Below are 7,249 nucleotides of genomic sequence, written 5' to 3'. Positions count from 1 at the left end.
GTACCATTAGCATGAAACTAAATTTTTAAAATCCACTTGCTACCTATGAGTTTTTTATTTGGACGTAAAGGGACTAAATCCCAAGTATCGGTTTCAGTTAGAGAACTTAATTCTTGATTAATGGTTTGCTTCCAGTAAGGATTAGTAATAGTGTGTTGATAACTAGTAGGCTCATCTAAAGTAGATAATTTAATGTTAAAAAATTTATAGAGAGCAGATAAATAATCATAAGGAAAATATGGAGAGAGTAGAGAGAATTACATGGAACATTGTTAATATTGGCAAGAGAGTTAGGTGTTAGTAAAGAGAAGTGGTAGTCCTTCAAGTAGTTAGTAGGTTTAGAGATTCTTGTGGTTTTTCTGATAGTATGAGACAGGGGTGGAGAAGGTTCTAGGGTAGGTGCAGGAGAAGTGATGATTGGAGTGTTAGGTGGTGTGTTTTCAGGTGTGTTAGGGTCAGGTTGTGAAGGAGAATTGGGACTGGTGTAATTAGAGGGTGATGGAGAGTAAAAAGTTATCACGGGGAGATGGTAGGGAAAGGTTATGGTTAGGAGTTTTGGTGGTTGTCAGATTAGTAGGGGTATAAGGAAATAGGTTCTAAAAAAAGAGTATCTCTAGACAAAAATACTTGTTTTGAGTGTAATTTAAAAAGTAGATCACCCTTAGTTCTAGGTTTATGTCCTAGGAATATAAACTTTCTACTACGACTATCAAGTTTAGTTATCTTATTTTTAGATTTTGCAGCATACACAAGATAACCAAACACTCTTAAATAGTTGTAATTAGTAGGTTTGTTATATAAAATAGAAAAGGGGAACTGATATTTCAAAATTTTATATGGGAGGTGATTTATTAAAAAGGTAGCATGAGCCTAAATTTTTTTAGGAAGATGTGCTTGAAAAAGAATGGATCCAATAACACAAACAAGGTGTTGATGTTTACGTTCAACAATCTCATTTTGTTTGGGAGTATCAACACAAGAAGTTTGATGAATGATGCCATTTTTTTGGAAAAAATATTTTGGTAAAAACTCAGGGCCATTATCAGTTATTATTGTCTTGATAATGGTTTTAAACTGGGTTTAAATGAAATACACAAAATATTTAACCAAGCTACTAGCTTCAAATTTTAGTTTCATTAAGAAAATCCAGCAAAAGCGACTATGGTCATCAACAATAGTAATAAAATACATATAACCAAACATAGATGAGGTAGAATAGGATCCCCAAATATCCATATGAACAATGTCAAAGCAAGCATCTGATTGAGTATAACTATGGGGAAAGGGGGGACATTTAATTTTAGCAGAAAAACAAGAATCACAAGGAATAGCATGATGTTGAAATTTTTTTAAAGGGTGCATTCTATTTATATGAGTGGGAGTGTCATGTGAAGCATGTCGTAGACGATGGTGCCACAAATTACAATTGTTGTCTTGGCTAGAATTGTTAGCATAAGAAAAAAACAAGATTGGGAATGTGGTAGTGATGAGGAAGACGAAAGAAGTAGAGGCCTTGATGAAGGTCAGTTGTACTAATCGTCTTATGGGTACGGTTCACCTGTATGGTGTAATGAGTAGAGTTGAAGTGCACAATACAACTCAAAGAGGCAGCGGTGTGAGGTATAAATATAATGTTTATAAAGAACTCAGGTATGTACCAAACATTAGTGAGATGGAAATCATTGGTGAAATGAACTGTATAACATTTTTTAGTGGTGATAGTGAGGCCATTGAGAATTTTGATGGTTATCATATTAATAGTGATGAGTGTGTGAAATATGGATTGACAATGGCACACGTGATCAGTGGCCCCGGTGTCTAAGATCCAATAATTAATGCGAAGGAAAGAAGGAGTGGATGGGATAATACTTGTTGTGGTGTTGATAGCTTAATGGAACTGTTGAACTTGAGCAGGATTGTGCGTGGAGGACTAATGAAGGAGTGCAAGAAGGGATTTATGCTTATCTATAGTGAAATTAGGTTGAGCATTGTTATCTTTGACTTCTACATATGAAATGTTGTTGGAATTGTCAGGAAAAACCGAGGCATTATTGACTCAAGGCTTCTTGAGATATGGTGGTAATCTGTGTTTCTTGAAGCAAACTTCAACCATGTGCCCTGATTTGTTGCAGAAGGTGCACATCTTCAGTCCTTATCCACAACCATAAGCGGGATATTTAGGAGTAGAATTTGTGTCGTAAGAGCGATGTTGATTCTTGGCAAAATTAACAAGGAGTTTGTCCTCTTCAATGGGTGTGATGAGCTGCCTTTCATGTTAAATTAACATGGAAAAACTTTGTTAACATGGGGTAATGGATTTATGAGCATGACTTGTGATTGAAGATGAGGGTATTGCTCGTTTAATCCTTTAAAAAATCGAATCACATAATATGTTTATCAATAAGACTTGATGGAGGGAAGAAGAGTGCAAGAACATTTGATGGCACAAGATCATGTAGGAATAGGGTGAAAATTATCGAGTTCTTGCCATAGTTTTTTGAGGTTGGTGAAGAATGGGTGATGGTTAGGTCTCCTTGTTTAAGGTTAAAAAGTGCATCTTTGGTATCAAAAATGGGAACAATATCGCCTTGATGGTAACGATCTCAAAGTTTAGTCCATATTTCAAAAGTTGTATCCACCATAGTATGCTTTGGGAAATGTCAGGTTCGACGGAGTCCGTAACCCATGCCATAACCATGGTGTTACAGCGATGTCTGAATCTTGAGGTCGAGGAAGCGCGTCGTTAAGAAAACTAAGTTTGTTCTTGGATCGAAGCTCAATAACAATGAAGCGGCTCTAAGAATGATAATTGAGATTGTTGAGAGGATGAGATACAATAGTGATTCCCGAATTATCACCGGGATGCATGAAATACATTCCATCATGTCCGTTTGGTAGTTGTTGGAGGTGTGACAGTGGGTGGATGTTTTCTTTTTGGTAGGTGGGTGGGTGGCTGTGATGATTCTTTGACGAAAGCCATGGAAAAATGCTAAATAAATATGGTGAAGAAAGGAAGAAAGAACGTTAGAAAGAATTTAAGGAAGAAGATAAAGAGAAAGAAAAAAGATTATGATGGCTAAAAAACGTAAGGCACGTAGGAGGAAGAGAAAGGAGGGAATCTAGGGAAGGATATAAAGTTAGATGGTGAGAGGCACGTGGTGAACGGAAAAGAAAGATTGGGAAGTGATCTTACTGGTTGATCAGAACCTGAAGTGGGCCAAAGACATCTTCTTTAATGATGGAATCAAGGAGGAGGGAGTGTACCTGCAAGACACTTTGATGTCAAAGTCAGTAAGAGTGCAAAGATACGTTTGAGTGTTTTGAGGATGAGATTTGAATTACCTGACCCTCTCAAATGAATGGGTATTTATAGTGCCACCAGCGTATGCCCATTGGTCCTTATTTTGGTTTGGACCCTATAATCCAGGCCCAAAATAAGTGACTGCCAGGAATGTTTCCTAAAATAAGGGGCAGGAAGCTTGTGCTCGTTATTCCTGGAAGGATGCCCTGCACAAATGGGAAGAGTGAAAACTAGTCATTAGTACGGGAAGATGAGCGGTCAAGGGCAGCGGTGGTCCTATTAGTCTTGGGGCCAGCTTGCCATACATGCCCGACTAAGAATCAGAAAGTGAAATTGTGTTTTTCTGTCCCCAACAGGAAAGTGGGCGGCATCCGAGGAGGTGCCCGTTTCCTCGAGTTTTCTCGCCTACTGTGTTTCGCGGCGGGGAGATTCCTTTCTCTTGGTGTATTGCTTCTGATGGTCATCTCTGATCAATATTTTGATTGCTTCCTTGAGGTGGATGCAGTCGTCCTTGTTATGCCCGTGACTTTTATGGAAACAGAAGTACTTTATCTTGTTTGTGCCCGGTTTTGAAGGTGTCTCCCATGGGAAACAAACATCGATTGTCTTGAACTCCGCATTCGTGTGGTCGGATAAAATCTTTTCCTGGGAGGCGACCAGTGGTGTGTACTCGTGGAAATAGCCGGGTGGTCCCCTATGCTCCTGGGAGTCCCTAGATTTGTCCTCCCTTCTTCGGTCTGACCGTCAGGAGGATTCGTCGATTTTGGAGGGCTTGGATTTTTCTCGATGCCTTGAATCTCGGGTAGAATTGACAGTTTCTTTCTCCTCATATTGTATGTATGTTTGGGCCTTGAGGAGGAAGGTATCCAACGTCGCTAGGGTCTCTACCCCGACTGCTTTGGCGAAGTACTTCTTCATGTCGTTGGTCGTGGAGACTTCCACGGCCTCTTGGTTGAATCTCTCGATGTATGCCCGGAGGGGCTTTTCTTTTCCTTGGATTATGGCCTTGAGGGAGGCCTCTCAGTTTTGGTTCGGCGATGGGATGTCGTGAAATGTATGGAAAAGATCCTCCCCAGTTGCTTCCAAGAGGTAATGGAATCGTTGGGGAGACTCTTGTACCAGGTCATTGCTCCTTTCCTCCAGGTTGTAGGAAAAAACCTGCATATGATGGCTCCGCGGACACCATGCTAATTGAGCAGGGCATTGATGTTCTCAATTTGCTCGTCACGATCTGAGGTACCGTCTACGTGCGGAGGGTCGGTGGTTTCCCGAGGCCCCTGAGAAGTCGTATGCTGAGGATCTCCCGGGATAGAAGGCCCTGGGGATCGTCGACTTCGCTGCTCGCAGGGAAGTAGTTAGGTGAGTCGTGGCATTGATGACCTCTATGTTTGTGAGGTGATTGACTTCTTGAACGTCTTTTCGGACTGGTGGTAGGGGAACTCTTTACTTCCTCCCGCATGGTTCTCCTGGATCTCTTGGATTCTGGGGAGTGTTGGCACTTCCTTGATGGAGAGCGATCTCGCTTTTTATCGGTCGAGATGTCAACATTATTTCGTTACTGATGGTACTTTCTTTGTCGTGGAGAAAGGTTATGAGCTTCCCGACCTTTGTCTCGTCAAGGAGGGGCCTCCGACTGGCGGTGACCCTTCTCCAGTGCCCCAATGCGCTCGCTTTGCTGGAGGATGATAGAATTTTTTTCTCAGGGCATCAAACAGCGCGGCCAGAGCAGGGTCGGCGTTGGCTGGTGTGGCGTTGGCTGGCGTTGGTCAAGAAATTCGACCTCTGCGTCGTTCACGGGAGAAGATGATGGAGAAGAGGTATTTCCATCTTTCTAGTGTAGGGTGTCGCCCCCGAGGAAGGGATTAACACCATCATCACAAATCGTGTTGACCGGGGAGATGACGATAGACAGGGAACTATTGACGATGTCATGGCTGGCCATGATTGTAGTTACTGAGATGATACTTTGGTCTTCAGGTTCTGAGGGGGGAAAGGAAGACGAGGAGAGTAATATTCCCACAAAGGGCACCACTGATCTTGGCGGTTGATCAGAACCGAAACATGGGCTAGAGACTTCGTCTGCAATGTTGGAATCCGTGTAGAAAAAGGTGGTGTACCTGCAAGGTTCTCCAACGCTCAAGTCAGTTGGGGCAGAGGTACTTTAGAGTTTTAGGGTTAGAAAATATGATACTTGACCCTCTCAAATGAGGGGGTTTATATAATGTCCTTGGAGCTATGTTATTGGTCGATATTTTAGGATTGACGTGGTCAAAGTCTAAAATATAGGAGCTGCCAAGAAGGTAGGCGAGAAATTAAGGATTCTAGGTTACTGCCCGGAACTAGCCATTAGAGGGCAGACAGACGATCCTGGTTGACGAAAGTGCCTAGCAAGGAGGAGTCAATTTATCCCCGACTGAGGGGCAGAATGGATCGTTGGCGCTGGCGCAAATGGGGTGTCGACCATGGTGGGTAAGCGTCCCCGACTAAAGGGCAAGGGCAGAAAGTCTCTTTTGCCCTTAGCTATGTTGGGCCAAATTTATTGGACCGTCTTGGATGTAGAAGCAAATTTGACCAAATCTTTAAGCGTTTGAGCAGTCCAAAACAGATGGCAATATCATAATTTTCATAGTATTTGATTTTCTTAAGTCTATAATGGATTTCCCAAATCAAATATGTTAAAAGTATCCACTCAATTGGTAATGAATAAGTTCTTATGTCTTTTAATCTAGAATTTGAACCTTGCACTCAAGTAAAAAAATGTATTGATTAATAAATATTTTATTTTATATATAGTCTTTAAATCTTATAGTTTTTCTTAACCAAATCACTTACCTCAAAATCTACTTTTAATATAATAAAGTAGATAGCATATGAAATCCTATCATTATCCCTCTAATCACCAATTTGAGCGTGATAAACGGGGATATAACGGTAATTGCATCCATCATAATTATTACTTATCCTTTCATTACTATCCTATAACTACCCTAATTATTACTTATCCTAATTCATTTACATTTCTTCATAAATTCCCCCTAACTGTCATACCCTAATTTTTGACCCCCCCTGAGATGACATATCTTCAGGATTTTCATCAAGTCAAAGTAAGTACCCAGAGCAGTCTGACATTCAATCGAGGGTGTTCAAAGACAAGAAAACTCAGGCAAAGGATCAATCAATAGGAGGATTAGTCTCTAACACAATCATGAGACTCAAGAGCTTCATTATTTCACCTATGATTGATTAGACACCCAGTCATCTAAGTACAGAATTACTCAGATCAACAGACCAGGGTTTGGAGCCTTATCAAGGACTAAAATCAGGGAACACTTTTGGGAAACCCTAAAAAGCCCTAGGGGACCATTCAAAGACATCAATCATCTTCAAATAACTCATATGACAAGATCCACTGGACATTACACCTCAATTCAAAGTCTACAGTCCTCATTGTCCTCTGGTCGACAATTAGGGTTTTTGACCTAATTCCCCTAGTTGACTTTTAATCAGGGCATGGATCTAAAACTCAAGACATGATCCAAGAGTCTCTATTACCTCAATATAATCCCTTTACATCATTCATTTAAGGAGAAGATCTTGTTTCTACACAAAAGTCCAAAATCTCACCTTATTTGGAAAAAGTCAACTGTATGGGATCACCATTGACTTTTGAGATTTTTGGTCAAACCATGACTTTCAAGGATCAATATCATCAATATATGGATATTAAAGTCATTTGACCAAAGAAATTCAAAGAAATTCATCAAGGAGCAAAAAGTCGGGAATTAGGGTTTTTTAAGGCATGGTGAGAACTCAAAATTTCACCTACACAACTCAAAAAACTTCCAACATGAAAGTTGTAGATCTTGCAAAATAAAATAACATCTTACAAAGGAACTTTTTTCAAAAGATCAATCATTTAAGAGTTTTGGAAATTTTGGAGTTTTAGGT

This window comes from Vicia villosa, unplaced genomic scaffold (genome assembly GCF_029867415.1).
Source record: "Vicia villosa cultivar HV-30 ecotype Madison, WI unplaced genomic scaffold, Vvil1.0 ctg.003916F_1_1, whole genome shotgun sequence".
In the NCBI taxonomy this organism is placed as follows: Eukaryota; Viridiplantae; Streptophyta; class Magnoliopsida; order Fabales; family Fabaceae; genus Vicia; species Vicia villosa.
This window is presented reverse-complemented; position numbering follows the sequence as displayed.